At 46.5% G+C, this 21070-nt stretch overlaps 1 pseudogene; it reads left to right on the top strand.

The window, feature by feature from the left end:
- Positions 1 to 16305: 16305 nt before the first annotated feature.
- LOC119321572 overlaps positions 16306 to 21070 on the top strand; it is a 6670-nt pseudogene continuing 1905 nt past the window's right edge.

The raw sequence follows: 21070 nt of genomic DNA, 5'->3' as shown, positions 1-21070 counted from the left end.
AAAGTGTCCACAGAAATTTGCTAACTGTGTTGCTCTTGAGCGAGTAAGTGGACCAGGTGCATTGATGCTATCAATTATCTTCTCAATTTGTACTTCATTTGCGACTCGAGGATGAATTGGTCGAAGACTTTGCTCTTGCTGATCATTGTCATCATTTGAAGGATTATCTTCAGCCTGAGCATTATCTTCAGGTTGGTTAGGTGCAGAAATGATAAGTTCCTCTCCAGGCTGTGCTTCAGAAGGCATGATTTCTTTAGTTCCCATCAACTTGATAGATTCTCTGGGCGGAGCTTCGTCTAGTGTACTTGGCAGGAGCTCTCTTTGTGAACCATTGGTTTCATCAAATCGCACGTCCACTGTTTCGACGATTTTGTAGAGATAGAGGTTGAAGACTGTAAGAGTGCGAGTCCTTTCCGTAACCGAGCATGAAGCCTTCATGAGCTTTAGGTGCGAATTTTGACTTGTGATGGGGATCCATGATCCAGCACCTAGCACCAAATACTCTGAAGTAGCTGACATTTGGCTACTTGCCAGTAAGGAACTCATAGGATGTTTTGTTCAGAAGCTTATGGATGTAAACACGGTTGATGACGTGACATGTTGTATCAATAGCTTTAGGCTAGAACTTTCTTGGTGTCTTGTATTTGTCGAGCATTGTTCGAGCCATCTCAATGAGGGTTCTGTTCTTGCGCTCTACGATGCCATTTTGCTGAGGTGTGTATGGAGCAGAAAACTCATGAGTGATTCCCATTGTATCCAGATAGAGATCATGTCCGGTGTTCTTGAACTCAATGCCATTGTCACTTCTGATATGTTTGATCTTGACTCCATAATTGGTCATGGCTCGATTGGCGAAGCGTCTGAAGACATCTTGTACTTCAGTCTTGTAGAGAATTATGTGCACCCATGTATAGAGTAGTCATCAACAATGACGAAGCCATAGAGACAAGCAGTTGTTGTGAGGGTAGAGTAGTGAGTAGGGCCAAATAAGTCCATGTGTAACAGCTCGAAGGGTTGAGATGTCGTCATGATTGTCTTCGAGGAGTGCTTTGCCCTAGTCATCTTTCCAGCTTCGCAGGCACCACACAGATGATCCTTCTTGAACTTGACACCCTCGATTCCTATGACATGCTTCTTCTTGGCGAGTGTGTGTAAGTTCCTCATGCCAGCATGCCCCAGCCTCCGATGCCAGAGCCAGCATTCTGAAGCTTTTGCAAGAAGACATACAGCAAGATGTGGACCTGCTGAGAAATCTACCATGTATAGATCATTTTTCCGATACCCTTCAAAGACTAGAGACTTATCAGATTCCATTAGTACAAGGCAACGATATTTTCCGAATAGCACAATCATGTTCAAGTCACAAAGCATTGAGACAGACATTAAGTTGAAACCAAGGGATTCAACAAGCATCACTTTATCCATGTGTTGATCCTTTGAGATTGCAACTCTACCTAGACCCAATACCTTGCTTTTACCAGTGTCAGCAAATGTGATGTGACTCTTGTCTGATGGACATAAGGTTGAGTCCATGAGAAGACTTCGATCACCAGTCATATGATTAGTGCATCCGCTGTCCATAATCCATTCTGAAGCATGAGGTGTCATACCCTACAGTACAGTTAGGGGGATAGGCTTCACCAAGAGTATTGTGAAGCATAAACATTTGACGGGCAAGAGGATTATTGAAGTTCAGATCAAGATTAGGACTGATAGGATGAATGGCAAACAACTCAGGAGCAAAATACATAGTGAGACCATTTGGGCATTTGATCTTGCACCCTACAAGATGTTTTAGGTCCCCAGCAATAGAATCAGACGTCTTTGAATTTCGGCTGGAGACCCTTTCCTGTAAAAGAAAGTTAATCCTTCTTAACCACCCACATCTTCAGGGGTGGCTTAGAAGCAATGAGTCTAAGTGCAGCATCTGAGAACTTCGGCTTTGGAGCCCTAGCAAATAGCCTTGCAGGAGATGAATGATACTCATATGAATAAGCAGAAAAGTTCTTAGATCTATGAACATAGTGGTTTGAAGACACATGCTCATATTCATACGTTTGAGTACGGTTTCCCTGCAAAACATTGGCGTTAGGGTGACTCAGGTGAGTCCTTTGTCTGTTTGAAGCCTTTGGACCATATGACGCCTTAGGTCTGGGTTTTGCCTTCATCCCAGGTGGTGTCATGATCAAATTCACTGGAAGATTCTTAAGACAACTTTTGGGAACCCAGATCTTCTTCATAGGTGGTCCATTCCTGCAGTTAGTACCAATATACCTGGCAAAACTTCACCATTCTGATTTTTGAACAGCTTATAGTTTGCATAAAGGGATTCATCAATGATAATAGGATTAGTACAGGTAAAGCTAGATAAGGTGGATGGATCCACTAAAGGTCCCTTTGCAGCAACCCATGTGGTTTTGGGATACTGCTCAGGCTTCCAGTAGGAACCATCAACGTTCATTTTCCTCTCGAACCCAACACCCTCTTTCCTAGGGTTTCGGTTCAGAATCTGTTTTTTGAGGACATCGCAAAGTGTCTGATGTCCTTTCAGACTTTTATACATCCCTGTTTCAAGCAATGTCTTCAACCTAGCATTTTCATCAGCAATAGCAGTGGTATCCTCCGCAGAGGGGTTAGTTACCACATCAGTAGTTGAAGACAATGCAACAGTAGCAGCAGTTGAACATTCAGCAACAGAGGTAGCGATATCACGCTCAAGGCATTTTAGACATGGTGGTTCAAATCCATCCTGAGCGGAACTGATCTGTTGAGCGCGAAGTGACTCATTCTCTTTTTGAAGATCTTCATGAGCCGCTCTCAATTTCTCAAGCTCGTGCTTCCTTTGAAGATAATCATAGGAGAGCTTTTCATGAGTGGTTGAGAGCGTTTCATGACGACTTTCAAGTTCTTGGTACTTAGCATGAAGATTTTTTATGTCTTCAACTAAGGACTGTGAACGTGTCATTTCCGCGTCCAACAGGTAATCGCTTTTGTCTAATAGTTTTTGAGTATGTTCCATAGCTTTTTGTTGTTCTGTTGCAATTTTAGCAAGTGTTTTGTAGCTGGGCTTGGATTCACAATCAGAGTCATCTTCACTTGATGTTTGAAAGTAAGCATCACGTGATTTTACCTTGGCACCACGTGCCATGAAGCAGTAGGTGGGAGCAGGGTCGTCCTTGTCATCAGCTTCAGCGTTGGTGTGGAAGTCATTATCTTCAGTGTTGAAGATGGACTTGGCAACATAGGCTGTGGCTAGAGCTAGACTTGCAACGCCAGGGTCGGACTCCTCTTCAGACTCCACCTCTGCCTCCTCAGAAGCAGACTCCTCCTCTGAATCCATTTCCTTGCCAACAAAAGCACGAGCCTTGCCAGATGAGCTCTTCTTATGAGATGAAGACTTTGATGAGGACTTGGAAGAAGACTTTGAAGATTTCTTCTTCTTCTTCTTGTCATCAGAATCATATTCCTTGCTCTTCTTCTTCTTCTCATTGTCCCGCTGTGGACACTCAGAGATATAGTGTCCAGTTTTCTTGCACTTGTGACATGTTCTCTTCTTGTAGTCATGAGTGGAAGCTTCATCATTTCTTGAGCTAGATCATGAAGACTTTCTGAAGCCCTTCTTCTTAGTGAACTTCTAGAACTTCTTCACAAGCAAAGCAAGTTCCTTTCCAATGTCTTCAGGATCATCAGAACTGCAGTCAGATTCTTCTTCAGATGAGGAAACAACTTTTGCCTCCAAAGTGCGAGTTTGTCCATAGTTGGGACCATAGATATCTCTTTTCTCAGAAAGCTGGAACTCATGTGTGTTGAGCCTCTCAAGTATATCAGACGGATCGAGTGTCTTGAAGTCAGGGCGTTCTTGTATCATGAGAGCAAGGGTGTCAAAGGAGCTGTCAAGTGATCTCAGTAGTGTCTTGACGATTTCATGCTTGGTAATCTCAGTGGCGCCGAGAGCACGAAGCTCATTTGTGATGTCGGTGAGACGATCAAACGTGAGCTGGACATTTTCATTGTCGTTTCTCTTGAAGCGGTTGAAGAGGTTGCGAAGAACACTGATCCTTTGATCTCTCTGGGTTGAGACGCCTTCGTTGACCTTGGATAGCCAGTCCCATACTAGCTTTGACGTTTCCAGAGCACTCACACAGCCATACTGTCCTTTGGTCAGATGACCACAGATGATGTTCTTTGCAGTAGAGTCTAGTTGAATGAACTTCTTGACATCAGCAGGGGTGACACCTTCACCTGTTTTGGGAATGCCGTTCTTGACGACATACCAGAGGTCGACATCAATGGCTTCAAGATGCATGCGCATCTTATTCTTCCAGTAGGGATATTCAGTTCCATCAAACACGGGGCAAGCAGCGGAGACTTTGATTATCCCTGCAGTCGACATAGCTACAAGGGAGTACCTTGCTCTGATACCAATTTAAAGTGCTATTTATCGACTAGAGGGGGGTGACACTACAGGAAACAGGTAATTTGCCGTCTGTGGATTACAGACGGCAAAGACCTAAATCCAGACGGCAAAGAGTTTGCCATCAGGAAGCAGACGGCAAAGTCAGACGGCAAAGATAAGTCGGCAAAGAAAACTTTGCCGTCAGCTTTTCATCAGACAGACGGCAAAGATTTTGCCGTTAGCCAATCTGTGAATTTGCCGTCTGCCACAAAAATAGCATACGGCAAAGACGCGTTCTTTGCCGTCAGTCAAAAAGTGTGCTTTGCAGTCAGTCATATAAACTACAGACGGCAAACAATGTTTTTTTATTTTTTTAAAGACGCCGGAGCAGTGCATCTCGCCCACCAGCCGTCGTCGAACCAAATCAGATTGAGGCGGTGCTCGCCAGGACTGAGCTGCTCGCCCAATAGCGCCGAGAGGGTCGTGTAGCGCGCCGTCATGGTCAACGTTCGGTCATGCCCTGTTGTCGTTTGGCGGCCGTGCAGGAGGGAGGAGGACCACAGAAGAGAGGAGGGTGGAGCTTCTCGTAGCGTTGGTGAGGTGGCAGAGCTTCACGCGGTGGAGACGGAGGAGCTTCACGCGGCGGCAGTGGAGTTGCACGCGGCGGCGACGGTGGTGCTGCACACTGACCACGATGGACAGGCAGGTGAGGGGCACGGTGCTGGACGGACGAACGAGCGGCGTGTAGTGCGGCTTCTCGGGGAGTAGCGGGCGTGGAGTGCAGCTTCTCGGGGACTAGCGTGCGTGGCGCCGGCCGGACGGGCGACGGGCGCAGAGCCAGCTGCTCGGGGACAGGTTGACGGGCGGGTATTGGCCGGTGGCGTGCGGCTGCTCGGGGGCGCGGGACGGGTGGGCGGGCGCTGGGAGAGAGGAGGAAGCAGGAGATAGGAGGGAGCTGGTCGGCGGCGGGGCTCTGCTCGGGGGAGATGTATAGAAGAGCTGCAGGAGAGAGGAGCTGCAGGAGAGAGGAGGAAGCTGGCCAGCGGCGTGCGGCTGCTCGGGGGCGCGGGACGGGCAGGCGGGTGCTGGGAGAGAGGAGGAAGCAAGAGATAGGAGGGAGCTGGCCGGCGACGGGGCTCTGCTCGGGGGTGACGTAAAGAGGAGCAGGAGAGAGGAGCTGCAGGAGAGAGGAGCTACAGGAGAGGAGGAAGCTGGCCGGCGTCATGGAACTGCTCACGGAGGAGAGAGGAGGGCGCTGAGGGGATAAGGAGAGAGAGAGAGGAGTTGGTCGCGTGGGGTGGCAGGCCTCGTGGCTGGTCCCCTGGCTTTTTTATGCGTGGTGGTTGGCCCCTGACTTGTGGGTGGGTGGCTGCGTGTGTGTCTGATGCATACGGTCGATGGATACGTGCGTTTTGGATCTTGCCACGTCATTGATCCGCGTGATTAATCCGCGTGGTGTGTTTTCTCTTTGCCGTCTACCAAATAAAATACAGACGGCAAACATCTCACTTTGTCGTCTGCTGATCAAAAGAACAGACGGCAAAGTCTGTGCCGTCTGTTATTGTTTTGGTAGACGGCAAAGTGAGCGCTTTGCCGTTTGTATTTCGTTGGGCAGACGAAAAAGTCTATTTTGCTGTTAGTATTTCTTGGCCGTCTGCAGCAGACGGCAAACCTTGTCTTTGCCGTGTGGCCCGATGAAAAGCAGACGGCAAAGATGCCTCCTGACGGCAAATTATCTGTTTCCCGTAGTGTGAATAGGCGATTTTTATGAAAGTCTTCAAAACATGGAAGTCTCGAAGACAAACAATAGAAATAACCTAATTGATATGCAGCGGAAGATAGACTACAACAAGCAAACCATAGTCAAGTATACAATAAGGTGAAAGTACAAAGACTAATAGCAGCTTAGTAGTAAGGATCAGGATGGAAGATAGTATGACGCCAACCAACGATAGTAGTCAAGTAATGAAGTCAAACAGGTACGACAAATAGGCAATGACTTCACGAAGACAAACTCTAAGTAAAGGGAGGGAGAGGATAGAACCAGTCACTTGTTGAAGACATAGGATTTGTTGGACCAGTTCCAGTTGCTGTGACAACTGTACGTCTGGTTTGTTGGAAATATGCCCTAGAGGCAATAATAAATTAGTTATTATTATATTTCCTTGTTCATGATAATCATTTATTATCCATGCTATAATTGTAATGATAGGAAACTCAGATACATGTGTGGGTACATAGACAACACCATGTCCCTAGTAAGCCTCTAGTTGACTAGCTCGTTGATCAATAGATGGTTACAGTTTCCTGACCGTGGACATTGGATGTCGTTGATAACGGGATCACATCATTTGGAGAATGATGTGATGGACAAGACCCAATCCTAAGCCTAGCATAAAGATCGTAGTTCGTATGCTAAAGATTTTCTAATGTCAAGTATCATTTCCATAGACCATGAGATTGTGCAACTCCTGGATGCCGTAGGAATGCTTTGGGTGTACCAAACGTCACAACATAACTTGGTGGCTATAAAGGTGCACTACAGGTATCTCCGAAAGTGTCTGTTAGGTTGGCACGAATCGAGACTGGGATTTGTCACTCCGTGTAACGGAGAGGTATCTCTGGGCCCACTCGGTAGGACATCATCATAATGTGCACAATGTGACCAAGGGGTTGATCACGGGATGATGTGTTACGGAACGAGTAAAGAGACTTGCCGGTAACGAGATTGAACAAGGTATCGGCATACCGACGATCGAATCTCGGGCAAGTACAATACTGCTAGACAAAGGGAATTGTATACGGGATTGATTGAGTCCTTGACATCGTGGTTCATCCGATGAGATCATCGTGGAACATGTGGGAGCCAACATGGGTATCCAGATCCCGCTGTTGGTTATTGACCGGAGAACGTCTCGGTCATGTCTGCATGGTTCCCGAACCCGTAGGGTCTACACACTTAAGGTTCGATGACGCTAGGGTTATAAAGGAAGTTTGTATGTGGTTACCGAATGTTGTTCAGAGTCCCGGATGAGATCCCGGACGTCACGAGGAGTTCCGAAATGGTCCGGAGGTAAAGATTTATATATGGGAAGTCCTATTTTGGCCACCGGAAAATGTTCGGGATTTTTCGGTATTGTACCGGGAAGGTTCTGGAAGGTTCCGGAGTGGGGCCCACCTGCATGGGGGGACCCACATGAACGTGGGTAGTGGGGGCAAGGCCCCACACCCCTGGTCAAGGTGCACCAAGATCCCCCTTAGAAGGAATAAGATCGTATCCCGAAGGGATAAGATCAAGATCCCTAAAAAAGGGGGATAACAATCGGTGGGGAAAGGAAAGGATGGGATTTCTTTCCTCCCACCTTGGCCAACGCCCCAATGGACTTGGCGGGCAAGAAATAATCCCCCTCCACCCCTATATATAGTGGGGAGGCGCATGGGAGCTACACCCTTGCCCCTAGCGCAGCCCTCCCCCTCTCCCAAGTCCTCCTCCTCTCCCGCGGTGCTTGGCGAAGCCCTGCAGGATTGCCACGCTCCTCCATCACCACCACGCCGTTGTGCTGCTTCTGGATGGAGTCTTCCTCAACCTCTCCCTCTCTCCTTGCTGGATAAAGGCATGGGAGACGTCACCGGGCTGTACGTGTGTGGAACGCGGAGGTGCCGTCCGTTCGGCACTAGGATCTCCGGTGATTTGGATCACGACGAGTATGACTCCTTCAACCCCGCTCTCTTGAACACTTCCGCTTAGCGATCTACAAGGGTATGTAGATGCACTCTTCTTCCCCTCGTTGCTGGTTTCTCCATAGATAGATCTTGGTGACACGTAGGAAATTTTTGAATTTCTGCTACGTTCCCCAACAGTGGCATCATGAGCTAGGTCTATTGCGTAGATTCTTCGCACGAGTAGAACACAAAGTAGTTGTGGGCGTTGATTTTGTTCAATATGCTTACCGTTACTAGTCCAATCTTATTTCGACGGTATTGTGGGATGAAGCGGCCCGGACCGAACTTATACGTACACTTATGTGAGACAGGTTCCACCGACTGACATGCACTTGGTGCATAAGGTGGCTAGCGGGTGCCAGTCTCTCCCACTTTAGTCGGAACGGATTCGATGAAAAGGGTCCTTATGAAGGGTAAATAGCAATTGGCATATCACGTTGTGGTTTTGCGTAGGTAAGAAACGTTCTTGCTAGAAACCCATAGCAGCCACATAAAACATGCAAACAACAATTAGAGGACGTCTAACTTGTTTTTGCAGGGTATGCTATGTGATGTGATATGGCCAAGAAGAATGTGATGAATGATATGTGATGTATGAGATTGATCATGTTCTTGTAATAGGAATCACGACTTGCATGTCGATGAGTATGACAACCGGCAGGAGCCATAGGAGTTGTCTTAATTTATTGTATGACCTGCGTGTCATTGAACAAATGCCATGTAATTACTTTACTTCATTGCTAACCGGTAGCCATAGTAGTAGAAGTAATAAGTTGGCGAGACAACTTCATGGAGACGCGATGATGGAGATCATGATGATGGAGATCATGGTGTCATGCCGGTGACGATGATGATCGTGGAGCCCCGAAGATGGAGATCAAAAGGAGCAATATGATATTGGCCATATCATGTCACTATTTGATTGCATGTGATGTTTGTCATGTTTATACATCTTATTTGCTTAGAACGACGGTAGTAAATAAGATGATCCCTCATTAAAATTTCAAGAAAGTGTTCGCCCTAACTATGCACCGTTGCGAAAGTTCGTCGTTTTGAAGCACCACGTGATGATCAGGTGTGATAGATTCTTACATTCACATACAACGGGTGTAAGCCAGATTTACACACGCGAAATGCTTAGGTTAACTTGACGAGCCTAGCATGTACATACATGGCCTCGGAACACAAGAGACCGAAAGGTCGAGCATGAGTCGTATGGAGGATACGATCAACATGAAGATGTTCACCGATGATGACTAGTCCGTGTCACGTGATGATCGGACACGGCCTAGTTGACTCGGATCATGTAATCACTTAGATGACTAGAGGGATGTGGGAGTTCATTAGATGAACTTGATTATCCTGAATATAGTCAAAAGCCCTTTGCAAATTATGTCATAGCTCGCGCTATAGTTCTACTGTTTTAGATATGTTCCTAGAGAAAATATAGTTGAAAGTTGATAGTAGCGATTATGCGGACAGAAGAAAGCTTATGTCCTTAATGCACCGCTCAGTGTGCTAAACCCCAAACATCTTCTGTGGATGTTGCGAACATCGGACATACACGTTTTGATAACTACGTGATAGTTCAGTTAAACGGTTTAGAGTTGAGGCACCAAAGACATTTTTCGAAACATCGCGGAACATATGAGATGTTTCGAGGTCTGAAATTGGGATTTCAGGCTTGTGCCCACGTCAAGAGGTATAAGACCTCCGACGATTTTCTTAGCCTGCAAACTAAGGGAGAAAAGCTCAATCGTTGAGCTTGTGCTCAGATTGTCTGAGTGCAACAATCACTTGAATCGAGTGGGAGTTGATCTTCCAGAGATAGTGATGTTTCTCCAAAGTCATTGCCACCAAGCTGCTAGAGCTTCATGATGAACTATAACAAATCAGGGATAGATATGATGATCCTTGAGAATTCGCGATGTTTGACACCGCGAAAGTAGGAATCAACAAGGAGCATCAATTGTTGATGGTTGGTGAAACCACTAGTTTCAAGAAGGGCAAGGGCAAGAAGGGATACTTCATGAAACAGCAAATCAGCTGCTGCTCTAATGAAGAAACCCAAGGTTGAACCCAAACCCGAGACTAAGTGCTTATGTAATAAGGGGAACAGCCACTGGAGCAGAATTACCCTAGATACTTGGTAGATGAGAAGGCTGGCAAGGTCGATAGAAGTATACTGGATATACATTAAGTTATTGTGTACTTTACTAGTACTCCTAGTAGCACCAGGGTATTAGATACCGGTTCGGTTGCTAAGTGTTAGTAACTCGAAATAAAAGCTACGGAATAAACAGAGACTAGCTAAAGGTGAGCTGATGATATGTGTTGGAAGTGTTTCAAAAGGTTGATGTGATCAAGCATCGCCTGCTCCCTCTACCATCGAGATTTGTGTTAAACCTAAATAATTGTTATTTGGTGTTTGCATTGAGCATAGACATGATTGGATTATGTCTATCGCAATACGGTTATTCATTTAAGGAGAATAATGGTTACTCTATTTATTTGAATAAAACCTTCAATGGTCTTGCACCTAAAAGAATGGTTTATTGAATCTCGATCGTAGTGATACACATTTTCATGCCAAAAGATATAAGATAGTAATGATAGTACCACTTACTTGTGGCACTGCCATGTAAGTCATATTGGTGTAAAACGCATGAAGAAGCTCCATGTTGATGGATCTTTGGACTCACTCGTTTTTGAAAAGTTTGAGACATGCGAACCATTTCTATTGGTGTATACGCATGAAGAAACTCCATGCAGATGGATCGTTTGGACTCACTTGATTTTGAATCACTTGAGATATGTAAATCATACCACATGGGCAAGATGACTGAAAAGCCTTGTTTTCAGTAAGATGGAACAAGATAGCAACTTGTTGGAAGTAACACATTTTGATGTGTGCAGTCCAATGAGTGCTGAGGCATGCAGTGAATATCGTTATGTTCTTACTTCACATATGATTAGAGTAGATGTTGAGTATATTTACTTGATGAAACACAAATCTGAATTATTGAATGGTTCAAGTAATTTCAGAGTGAAGTTAAAGATCATCGTGACAAGAGGATAAAATGTCTATGATATGATCATAGAGATGAGTATCTGAGTTACGAGCTTTGGCACACAATTAAGACATTGTGAAAATTGTTTCATAATAAATACCGCCTGGAACACCATAGTGTGATGGTGTGTCCGAACATCATAGTTGCACCCTATTGAATATGGTGCGTACCATGATGTATCTTATCGAATTACCACTATCGTTCATGGGTTAGGCATTAGAGACAACCGCACTCACTTTAATAGGGCACCATGTAATTCTGTTGAGACGACACTGTTTGAACTATGGTTTGGAGAAACCTAAGTTGTCGTTTCTTAAAAGTTTGGGGCTGCGATGCTTATGTGAAAAAGTTTCAGGTTGATGAGCTCGGACCCAAAGCGGATAAAAATGCATCTTCATAGGACACCCAAAACAGTTGGGTACACCTCCTATCTCAGATCCGGAAGCAAAAGTAATTGTTTCTAGAAATGGGTCCTTTCTCGAGGAAAAGTTTCTCTCGAAAGAATTGAGTGGGAGGATGGTGGAGACTTAATGAGGTTATTAAACCATCACTTCAACCAGTGTGTAGCAGGGCACAGGAAGTTGTTCATGTGGCACCTACACCAATTGAAGTGGAAGCTGATGATATTCATCATGATGCTTCGGATCAAGTCACTACCGGACCTCGTAGGTCGACAAGGACGCATACTACTTTAGAGTCGTATGCAATCCTGTCTTAGAGGTCATGTTGCTAGACAACAATGAACCTATGAGCTATGGAGGAGCGATGGTGGGCCCGGATTCCGACGAATGGCTCGAGGCCATAACATCCGAGAGAGGATCCATGACTTTGGAAGAAATACTTGATGGTCGTAAGGACATTGGGTAAAGATGGATTTTAAAAGGAAGACAGACAATGATGGTAAGTATCACCATTAAGAAAGCTCGGCTTGTCGTTAAAGATATTTTACGACAAGTTCAAGGAGTTGACTACGGAGAGGCTTTCTCACTCGTAGCAATGCTAAGAGTCTGTTGGAATTGGATTAGCAGTTACTGCATTATTTATGAAATCTTGCATATAGGATGTCAAAACATTGTTTCCTTGACAGTTTTCTTGAGGAAAGGTTGTATGTGATACAACCAGAAGGTTTTTGACAATCCTGAAAGACGCTAACAAGTATGCAAAGCTCCAGCAATCCTTCTAAAGGACTGGAGTAAGCATCTCGGAGTTGGAATGTACGCTTTGATGAGATGATCAAAGATTTTGGGTCTATACAAAGTTTATGAGAAACTTGTATTTCCAAAGAAGCGAGTGGGAGCACTATAGAATTTCTGATGAGTATATGTTGTTGACATATTGTTGATAAGAAATGATGTAGAATTTCTGGAAAGCATATAGGGTTATTTGAAAGGTGTTTTTCAATAGAAAACCTGGATTAAGCTACTTGAACATTGAGCATCAAGATCTATGAGGATAGATCAAAAACGCTAAATGGTACTTTCAAATGAGCACTTACCTTGACATGTCTTGAAGGTGTTCAAGATGGATCAGTCAAAGAAGGAGTTCTTGCCTGAGTTGTAAGGTATGAAATTAAGAGTTAAAGTTCGACCACTGCAGAAGAGAGAGAAAGGACGAAGGTCGTCCCCTATGCTTCAGACGTAGGCTCTATAGTATGCTATGCTGTGTACCGCACCGGAAGTGTGCCTTGCCATGAGTCAGTCAAGGGGTACAAGAATGATCCAGGAATGGATCATTGGACAGCGGTCAATATTGTCCTTGGAGTAAATAAGGACATGTTTCTCGATTATGGAGGTGATAAAGAGTTCGGCGTAAAGGGTTACGTCGATGCAAGCTTTAACACCTATCCGAGTGACTCTGAGTAGCAAACCGGATACGTATAGTGGAGCAACCATTTGGAATAGCTCCAAGTGGAGCGTGGAAGCAGCATTTACAATATGACCTAGAGATTTGCGAAGTACATACAGATCTGAATGTTGCAGACCCGTTGACTAAAACCTCTCTTACAAGCAAAACATGATCAAACCCCAGAACTCATTGAGTGTTAATCACATAGTGATGTGAACTAGATTATTGATTCTAGTAAACTCTTTGGATGTTGGTCACATGGCGATCTGACCTGTGAGTGTTAATCACATGACGATGTGAACTAGATTATTGACTCTAGTGCAAGTGGGAGACTGTTGGAAATATGCCCTAGAGGCAATAATAAATTAGTTATTATTATATTTCCTTGTTCATGATAATCGTTTATTATCCATGCTATAATTGTATTGATAGGAAACTCAGATACATGTATGGGTACATAGACAACACCATGTCCCTAGTAAGCCTCTAGTTGACTAGCTCGTTGATCAATAGATGGTTACAGTTTCCTGACCATGGACATTGGATGTCGTTGATAACGGGATCACATCATTTGGAGAATGATGTGATGGACAAGACCCAATCCTAAGCCTAGCACAAAGATCGTAGTTCGTATGCTAAAGCTTTTCTAATGTCAAGTATCATTTCCTTAGACCATGAGATCGTGCAACTCCCGGATGCCGTAGGAATGCGTTGGGTGTACCAAACGTCACAACGTAACTGGGTGGCTATAAAGGTGCACTACAGGCATCTCCGAAAGTGTCTGTTGGGTTGGCACGAATCGAGACTGGGATTTGTCACTTCGTGTAACGGAGAGGTATCTCTGGGCCCACTCGGTAGGACATCATCATAATGTGCACAATGTGACCAAGGGGTTGATCATGGGATGATGTGTTACGGAACGAGTAAAGAGACTTGTCGGTAACGAGATTGAACAAGGTATCGGCATACCGACGATCGAATCTCGGGCAAGTACAATACTGCTAGACAAAGGGAATTGTATACGGGATTGATTGAGTCCTTGACATTGTGGTTCATCCAATGAGATCATCGTGGAACATGTGGGAGCCAACATGGGTATCCAGATCCCGCAGTTGGTTATTGACCGGAGAACGTCTCGGTCATGTCTGCATGGTTCCCGAACCCGTAGGGTCTACACACTTAAGGTTCGATGACGCTAGGGTTATAGGGAATAGATATACGTGGTTACCGAATGTTGTTCGGAGTCCCAGATGAGATCCCGGACGTCACGAGGAGTTCCGAAATTGTCCGGAGGTAAAGATTTATATATGGTAAGTCCTATTTTGGCCACCGGAAAATGTTCGGGATTTTTCGGTATTGTACCGGGAAGGTTCTAGAAGGTTCAGGACTGGGGCCCACCTACATGGGGGGACCCACATGAACGTGGGTAGTGGGGGCAAGGCTCCACACCCCTGGTCAAGGCGCACCAAGATCCCCCCTTAGAAGGAATAAGATCATATCCCGAAGGGATAAGATCAAGATCCCTAAAAAAGGGGGATAACAATCGGTGGGGAAAGGAAAGGATGGGATTTCTTTCCTCCCACCTTTGCCAACGCCCCAATGGACTTGGAGGGCAAGAAATAATCCCCCTCCACCCCTATATATAGTGGGGAGGCGCACGGGAGCTACACCCTTGCCCCTGGCGCAGCCCTCCCCCTCTCCCAAGTCCTCCTCCTCTCCCGCGGTGCTTGGCGAAGCCCTGCAGGATTGCCACGCTCCTCCATCACCACCACGTTGTTGTGCTGCTGCTGGATGGAGTCTTCCTCAACCTCTCCCTCTCTCCTTGCTGGATCAAGGCATGGGAGATGTCACCGGGTTGTACGTGTGTTGAACGCGGAGGTGCCGTCCGTTCGGCACTAGGATCTCCGGTGATTTTGATCACGACGAGTACGACTCCTTTAACCCCGCTCTCTTGAACGTTTCCGCTTAGCGATCTACAAGGGTATGTAGATGCACTCTCTTTCCCCTCGTTGCTGGTTTCTCCATAGATAGATCTTGGTGACACGTAGGAAATTTTTGAATTTCTGCTACGTTCCCAACATGGTTAGGGAGGCTGAGATTCAACTCTGAAGACCGCATCTTCACCTTATTCCCCTTGAGCTAAGGACACACAGTCCTCGCGCAATCACTCTGGTAAGTCTTCAAGGTAGACTTCTGAACCTTCACAGACTTCGTTCACCGGCGATCCACAATGACTCTTGGATGCTCAGAATGCGACGCCTAACCGGCTGGAGGATTCACAGTCCTCAAGTGTAATAAGTCTTCAGGTCACACAGACAGAAAGACTTCAGTGATGCCTAACACTCTTTGACTCTGGGTGTTTGGGCTTTGTCCTCGCAAGGATTTCTCTCTCTCAAAGGCTTCGAGGTGGGTTGCTCTCAAACGACAAAAGCCGTGCACTAACTCTGAGCAGCCACCAATTTATGGTGTAGGGGTGGGCTATTTATAGCCACTAGGCAACCCGACCTGATATGTCCGAAATGACCCTGGGTCACTAAGGAACTGACACGTGTTCCAAAGATCAGATTTCAAACACACACGGCAACTTTACTTGGGCTACAAGCAAAGCTGACTCATCCAGCTCTGGATAAGATTTGCTCTCATTGTCTTCGCTCGAAGACATAGGATTTGGGTTGAGCATCACTTCAGTCATTCTGACTTTGTTCACTTGGACCCCACTTAACAGTACGGTGGTTCCTATGACTCAACAAAGAAGAAAAAGGATACATCGAAACGACACAGTCTTCGCGCTCCATAGTCTTCACTCAATGTCTTCTTATGCTATAGTCTTCAATATGAATACCTTCACATACCACCATTGTCATCAATGTCTTCATACATTTTTAGGGGTCATCTCCGGTAGGTAAACCGAATCAATGAGGGACACTACCTGTGTTATCCTACAATTCTCACAAACACATTAGTCCCTCAACCAAATTTGTCGTCAATACTCCAAAACCAACTAGGGGTGGCACTAGATGCACTTACAACTGGAACCTCGTGAAGCGGATCCTTCGGTATATCCGCGGCACTATGGCTCTCGGTCTCACCCTGACAGCCTCCTCCTCCACTGACATGGTTGCCTACTCCGATGCTGACTGGGTTGGCTGTCCGGACACTCGTCGTTCCACCTCCGGCTATTGTGTCTACCTCGGCCCCTCTCTCATATCGTGGTCGTCCAAGCGACAGCCCACGGTATCGCGCTCTAGCGCTGAGGCTGAGTATCGGGCTATGGCCAATGCTGTTGCAGAGTGCTCCTGGCTCCGACAGCTTCTTCAGGAGCTTCATCACGACGTGACTCGCGCTACTCTTGTGTATTGCGACAACGTCTCTGCTGTTTATCTCTCCGCCAACCCCGTTCATCATCGCCGCGCGAAGCACATCGAGCTTGATATTCACTTCGTGCGTGAGCAGGTGGCCCTCGGGCATGTTCGTGCCCTTCACGTACCCACCACGCAGCAGTTCGCCGATGTCATGACGAAGGGGTTACCGACTACTACATTCGAGGAGTTTCGGTCCAATCTATGCGTCACTGGCGACGTATCGACTGCGGGAGGGGGGGTGAGCAAGGTTGTTATTGCATGTATATCTGGCGGTTAGGATCTCTTGTAGTTACTTTCCTAGCTTAGCGATATCTCCTGATCCTTTCCTTGTATAGCGGATATGGTTGAGATCTTGTAGCCCATGTACTCTATATATGCTATGGCATATGAGCAATACAATCATCAATGCAAATATTGTCATTCCACACCATTCATTTGATGGACAATGGATGGTGGTCCCATTGCAGCTAGAGGAATTGGTGGCTCGGGGGTTCATGACGCGGGATGGTCTTCTGCAGACTCAGGATTCTTGAAGAATGATTATTTTACATGGCTAAGAAATTAGTTCAACACCGGAGCATTTACCAAAGACGTGAGCCATAACCATGCCTCAAAAGAAAAGGATAAATGGGAATCTTGTCCATCCAGTCGCTCATGTCGCTGCGAGGTAGCATTCAATCTATCGTCATCTATGCGATAAATCACGAGTGGACATGGTGCCAAGCGAGGTTGGTATCCCGCCTGCCCATTCCCACGTGATCCGTGCATATATTATATTGTGAGCATGTATATTCATTTCTCTGCCCCATATCCAACCTGTATAGCTTTCGTATTTTGCTTGACAGGTCAGATCTGCTGCATGCAAATAAACCAGACGCATTGAATCACTCATTTGTTGCAACAGCTACCTGCACCATGCTCCCCTCCGTCTCTTTAATCCATTCCACCTTGTTGCTTCGGCTGTCCAACCATTCTGCTCGGCGCTCGTTCTTATTCTCTCTTGCAACCATCCTCCCGATGCAGGTCAGAACCATGTGTTCATCCATGCCCCAGGGAAGCTCTCCATCACATTCATCCTCATGTCATCTCCAACCAGGTCGCCTCGCTCTCTCTCATCCGTTGCCCTGAGTTCAAAGTCAGGCATGTGGCCTAGTTCATTTCAGGCAGTAGTAAACCCGAGGAGGCATTTCTACAGCTGTGATTGCCATGGTGTAGTAAGTTCATCATCTACTGTTTCATACATCGTTTGCACTTTGTTCGACTAATGCAAATGAGGATGCCGACTTTGGAAGCGGAAGAACAAGTATATACAGTACTTGAGTGCCAGATGGAGTCACCTAACATAGCAAACATCCGGCTTGCTTGGAAATGCTCATGCTGCCCAACCCTTCTTCATCAGTTCTCCTTGTTCATTTCTCACAGCGTGCCGCAGGCCACCACAATGTGTTCATCCAAGTCCCGGCTTATCCCCACACCTCCTGAAGAACCTTTTCATCTTGGACGTTGCGAACACGCTCCTAATGGCCATGATCTGCATGCACAAATTCTAGAGCGACCTCTCGTGTGATGGATTTGATCTTCTTCCCCTATATATGTACCCTGCGAGATGGATCTGTTGTAGTTCCTCTGTACCCAATGGGCGATGGATTCGCTCTAGTCCCCTTATGTATTTTTCTTCCCTTCTTCTCCATGTACTGCATGTATCTCCCAGTTCCAACTACGTCATACGTACGCAGCAGGCTGCCCTATCAATAATACATGTCCATCGTTTGCGAGCATGAAGCATTAAGTCCGGCTAATCGCGTGAGACAGTGCAAAATTAATTACTAAACTACGTAACGACCAAAGGCAGGGATCGGGGCATTGATCCCACCTGCAATAATGCTCGGCCAGCCGACATGCGATGGGAATCAATACACCCAGCTGCCATGCAAAACATCAAAGCACCCAGCAAACCATTAATGTGTCATCAACGTAACGGCTTTTTCCATCGCCGGGGGTGCGCACGTGGCTCGTGTATTCATAGGAATGTAAATGACGCCCTGGGCCACACGGCATGGCGTATAACGCGATGTATTCATGAAGCTGGTAATTAACCTGTCAAGTATTTGCGAATGGCCTATAATAAGTAGGCATCGCGACGCGCGGGTGAATGGATTGAATTACGTCAGCGCGTGGATGTCTCAAAAATTCACGTCCTCATCTATGTTGCTATCCTAATTACAATATGCATGCACTCGCTACCTGCAAGATGGGAAAACACAACCACGATATTGGGCTCATGGAGTTCATCAACCACACGCCACTGCAGAGGAAAGGGATCGGAGGCCTCTCTCAGACGCAGTGGGAGATCGAAGCGCCTCCCTTTTTAAACCGCAATCCGTGGCCAGAGCAGTCCTTCCCGGGCTACAGTCGGACGCAAGTCCTCTTCCGAATTCGTTCTCCCCTTCTGCATAGTTTCCATCGTATGGAGATAGAATTCTCAAAATTTAAACGGGAGTTTCCATTGGTGGCGGGAACCTTGCAGCTATATATAAGACTGGCGGCAACCGTGCTGCTGACTCACGGCAACTCGCGCGTGAGCCTTCAGCCGCCAATTTCTTTTTTCGATAAAGGATGGATTTTATTGACTCAAAATGAAGCATCAAGAGGATACAAACAAAATGAATACACATCCGGCCTCTGCATAGCTAGGATGCACACAGCCAACACTACGCACACACATCAAAAACATGCCAGCAAATAGCAAAGTCATACAAGACCAAAGCTATGCGTAGGCAAAGAAAAAAAAAGAAAGTGATCGGATCCGTGAATCAGCAAACTTCAACAAATGCCCATATTCGCACCAATTACCTTATGACACCACACGGACGATGAGGTTCTTCAACAACAACGCCTTCAGGAAGGGAGTGACGCTTAAGCGCCGCCGTCGCCGGATCTAACCATTCAAGGCCAGAATCTAGATTTTCATCCTGAAGAACCAGTCCGAGCATATCTGAGCAATGCCTTCAAAAAGGTAACGACGTAAAAACATCGCCATTGCCAGGTATAACCAACTCAGGTTGGACCTAGGTTTTCACCCCGGGTCTCGAGACCGGATGCTCAAATAGCACCACCATGAATGCCACACATGTGTTGTCGCCATCACTTTTCCGCAATCCAAGCAACTACATGCAATGTGGACCGCCGCCGCTGCACAACCATCCCTCTGCGTCAAGCTGATGTCCTGCATCTCACCACCAAACTCAACCACCAGATCTGAAGGGAGGAACCCTCATGAAGACCTTCCGGTAGCATCACAACCCCAGCGAGGCCGAGGCCGACGCTGTAGGCCGAAGATCCAGACCGTGCACAATTGGCCAAGGCCACTTCGGCGCGAGGAGCAGAACACGCCGGCGGCGCAATGTCTGCATACACGTGCCTAGTTGCCGCGCAAGAGTCGGTCGCCGCCACAAGATCAACCACCATTAACACGGACCTCATGGCGTGGCATCCGGGCATAGTTGCGTGGGTAGTGACCATGAGTGTAGACCTTATTGCTGGGAGCCAAGGCAGTGAACGCATCTCGTCAAAGCCACCCCAAGATCCATCAGAACCTTGTTACGGGAGACTCCAGCAGTGCTCATCGCTGAGATCGATCACAAGGAAGCAGAGAAAGAGTAGAGGAGGAGATGGCCTGTAGGTCCCGCCGCCACCGGCTGGCCGGCCGGAGGCTGCCGCCGGCAGCGGCGAGGATGAGGAGGCGGACTGGATGACTAGCGGCGGCGGCGGGGGGATCGCCTCGTGAGTCGCTTGGGCGGCTCACGACACGTAGGTGTTTCTGTATTAATTGTGCTATTCCAGACAATTTCTTATCGGGCAGATCTACGCGGGAGCCATGGCGGTGAGTTAATTGTCTTCTTTAATTTTCCTTGGCGGATCTTTTGTTTTCAGAGAGAGCCCTTTTCCTACATCTAATCAACGTTGAAAATTTTGCACACCTGGACCAAAACTGAAATTACATCAAAATTGCTTCTTTGTGACTCTAAAAACTGCATCCTAATTTGTGACTGAATCAAAATTGCATCTGTGATAATTACAATTTTCTTCTGTGACAATAAATATGTCAAAGTCAGGATGTCTTTTACCATCGAAATTAATATTTGCATATGTCAAAGAATATGATTTTTATTTTGCAACTAGTGTGAAATCAACTCTTATTTGTCTTCATGCCAGATGCATAAAGGCAAGAGGGCTGATAGGCTCAGCGCATTGCCTGATGACATTCTGGTCAACATTCTTGACCGACTCAATCTCCGCGAGGCTGCGAGAACCAGCGTCCTCTCCAGACGGTGGACTCAACTCTGCGCCAATCTGTCTCAACTTATAATAAGTGCTCAACACTTCCTTCCCAATGGCGTGTTATGCACCGGCGTCTCTAATGATGAATTGGTTCGCATCAATGCCGCTGTGGTCCAAGCGATGGAGAGCATACTGACCCGCAGAAATCCTGGAGAGCACACCATCCGCCTTCTGTCCACGACGTTCTACTTGAGAGATGATGTCCCCATATCCATTGGGTGTGCTGTCGGTCATGCCATGTCGGCACACCTGATCGAGAATATGAAATTCAATGTTATGACAGGGAAGTATGACATCATTGACTTGGACGAGGATGATCTGGTCACCGCTGG

Source organism: Triticum dicoccoides, chromosome 6B (assembly GCF_002162155.2).
Source record: "Triticum dicoccoides isolate Atlit2015 ecotype Zavitan chromosome 6B, WEW_v2.0, whole genome shotgun sequence".
NCBI lineage: Eukaryota > Viridiplantae > Streptophyta > Magnoliopsida > Poales > Poaceae > Triticum > Triticum dicoccoides.
This window is presented reverse-complemented; position numbering and strand designations above follow the sequence as displayed.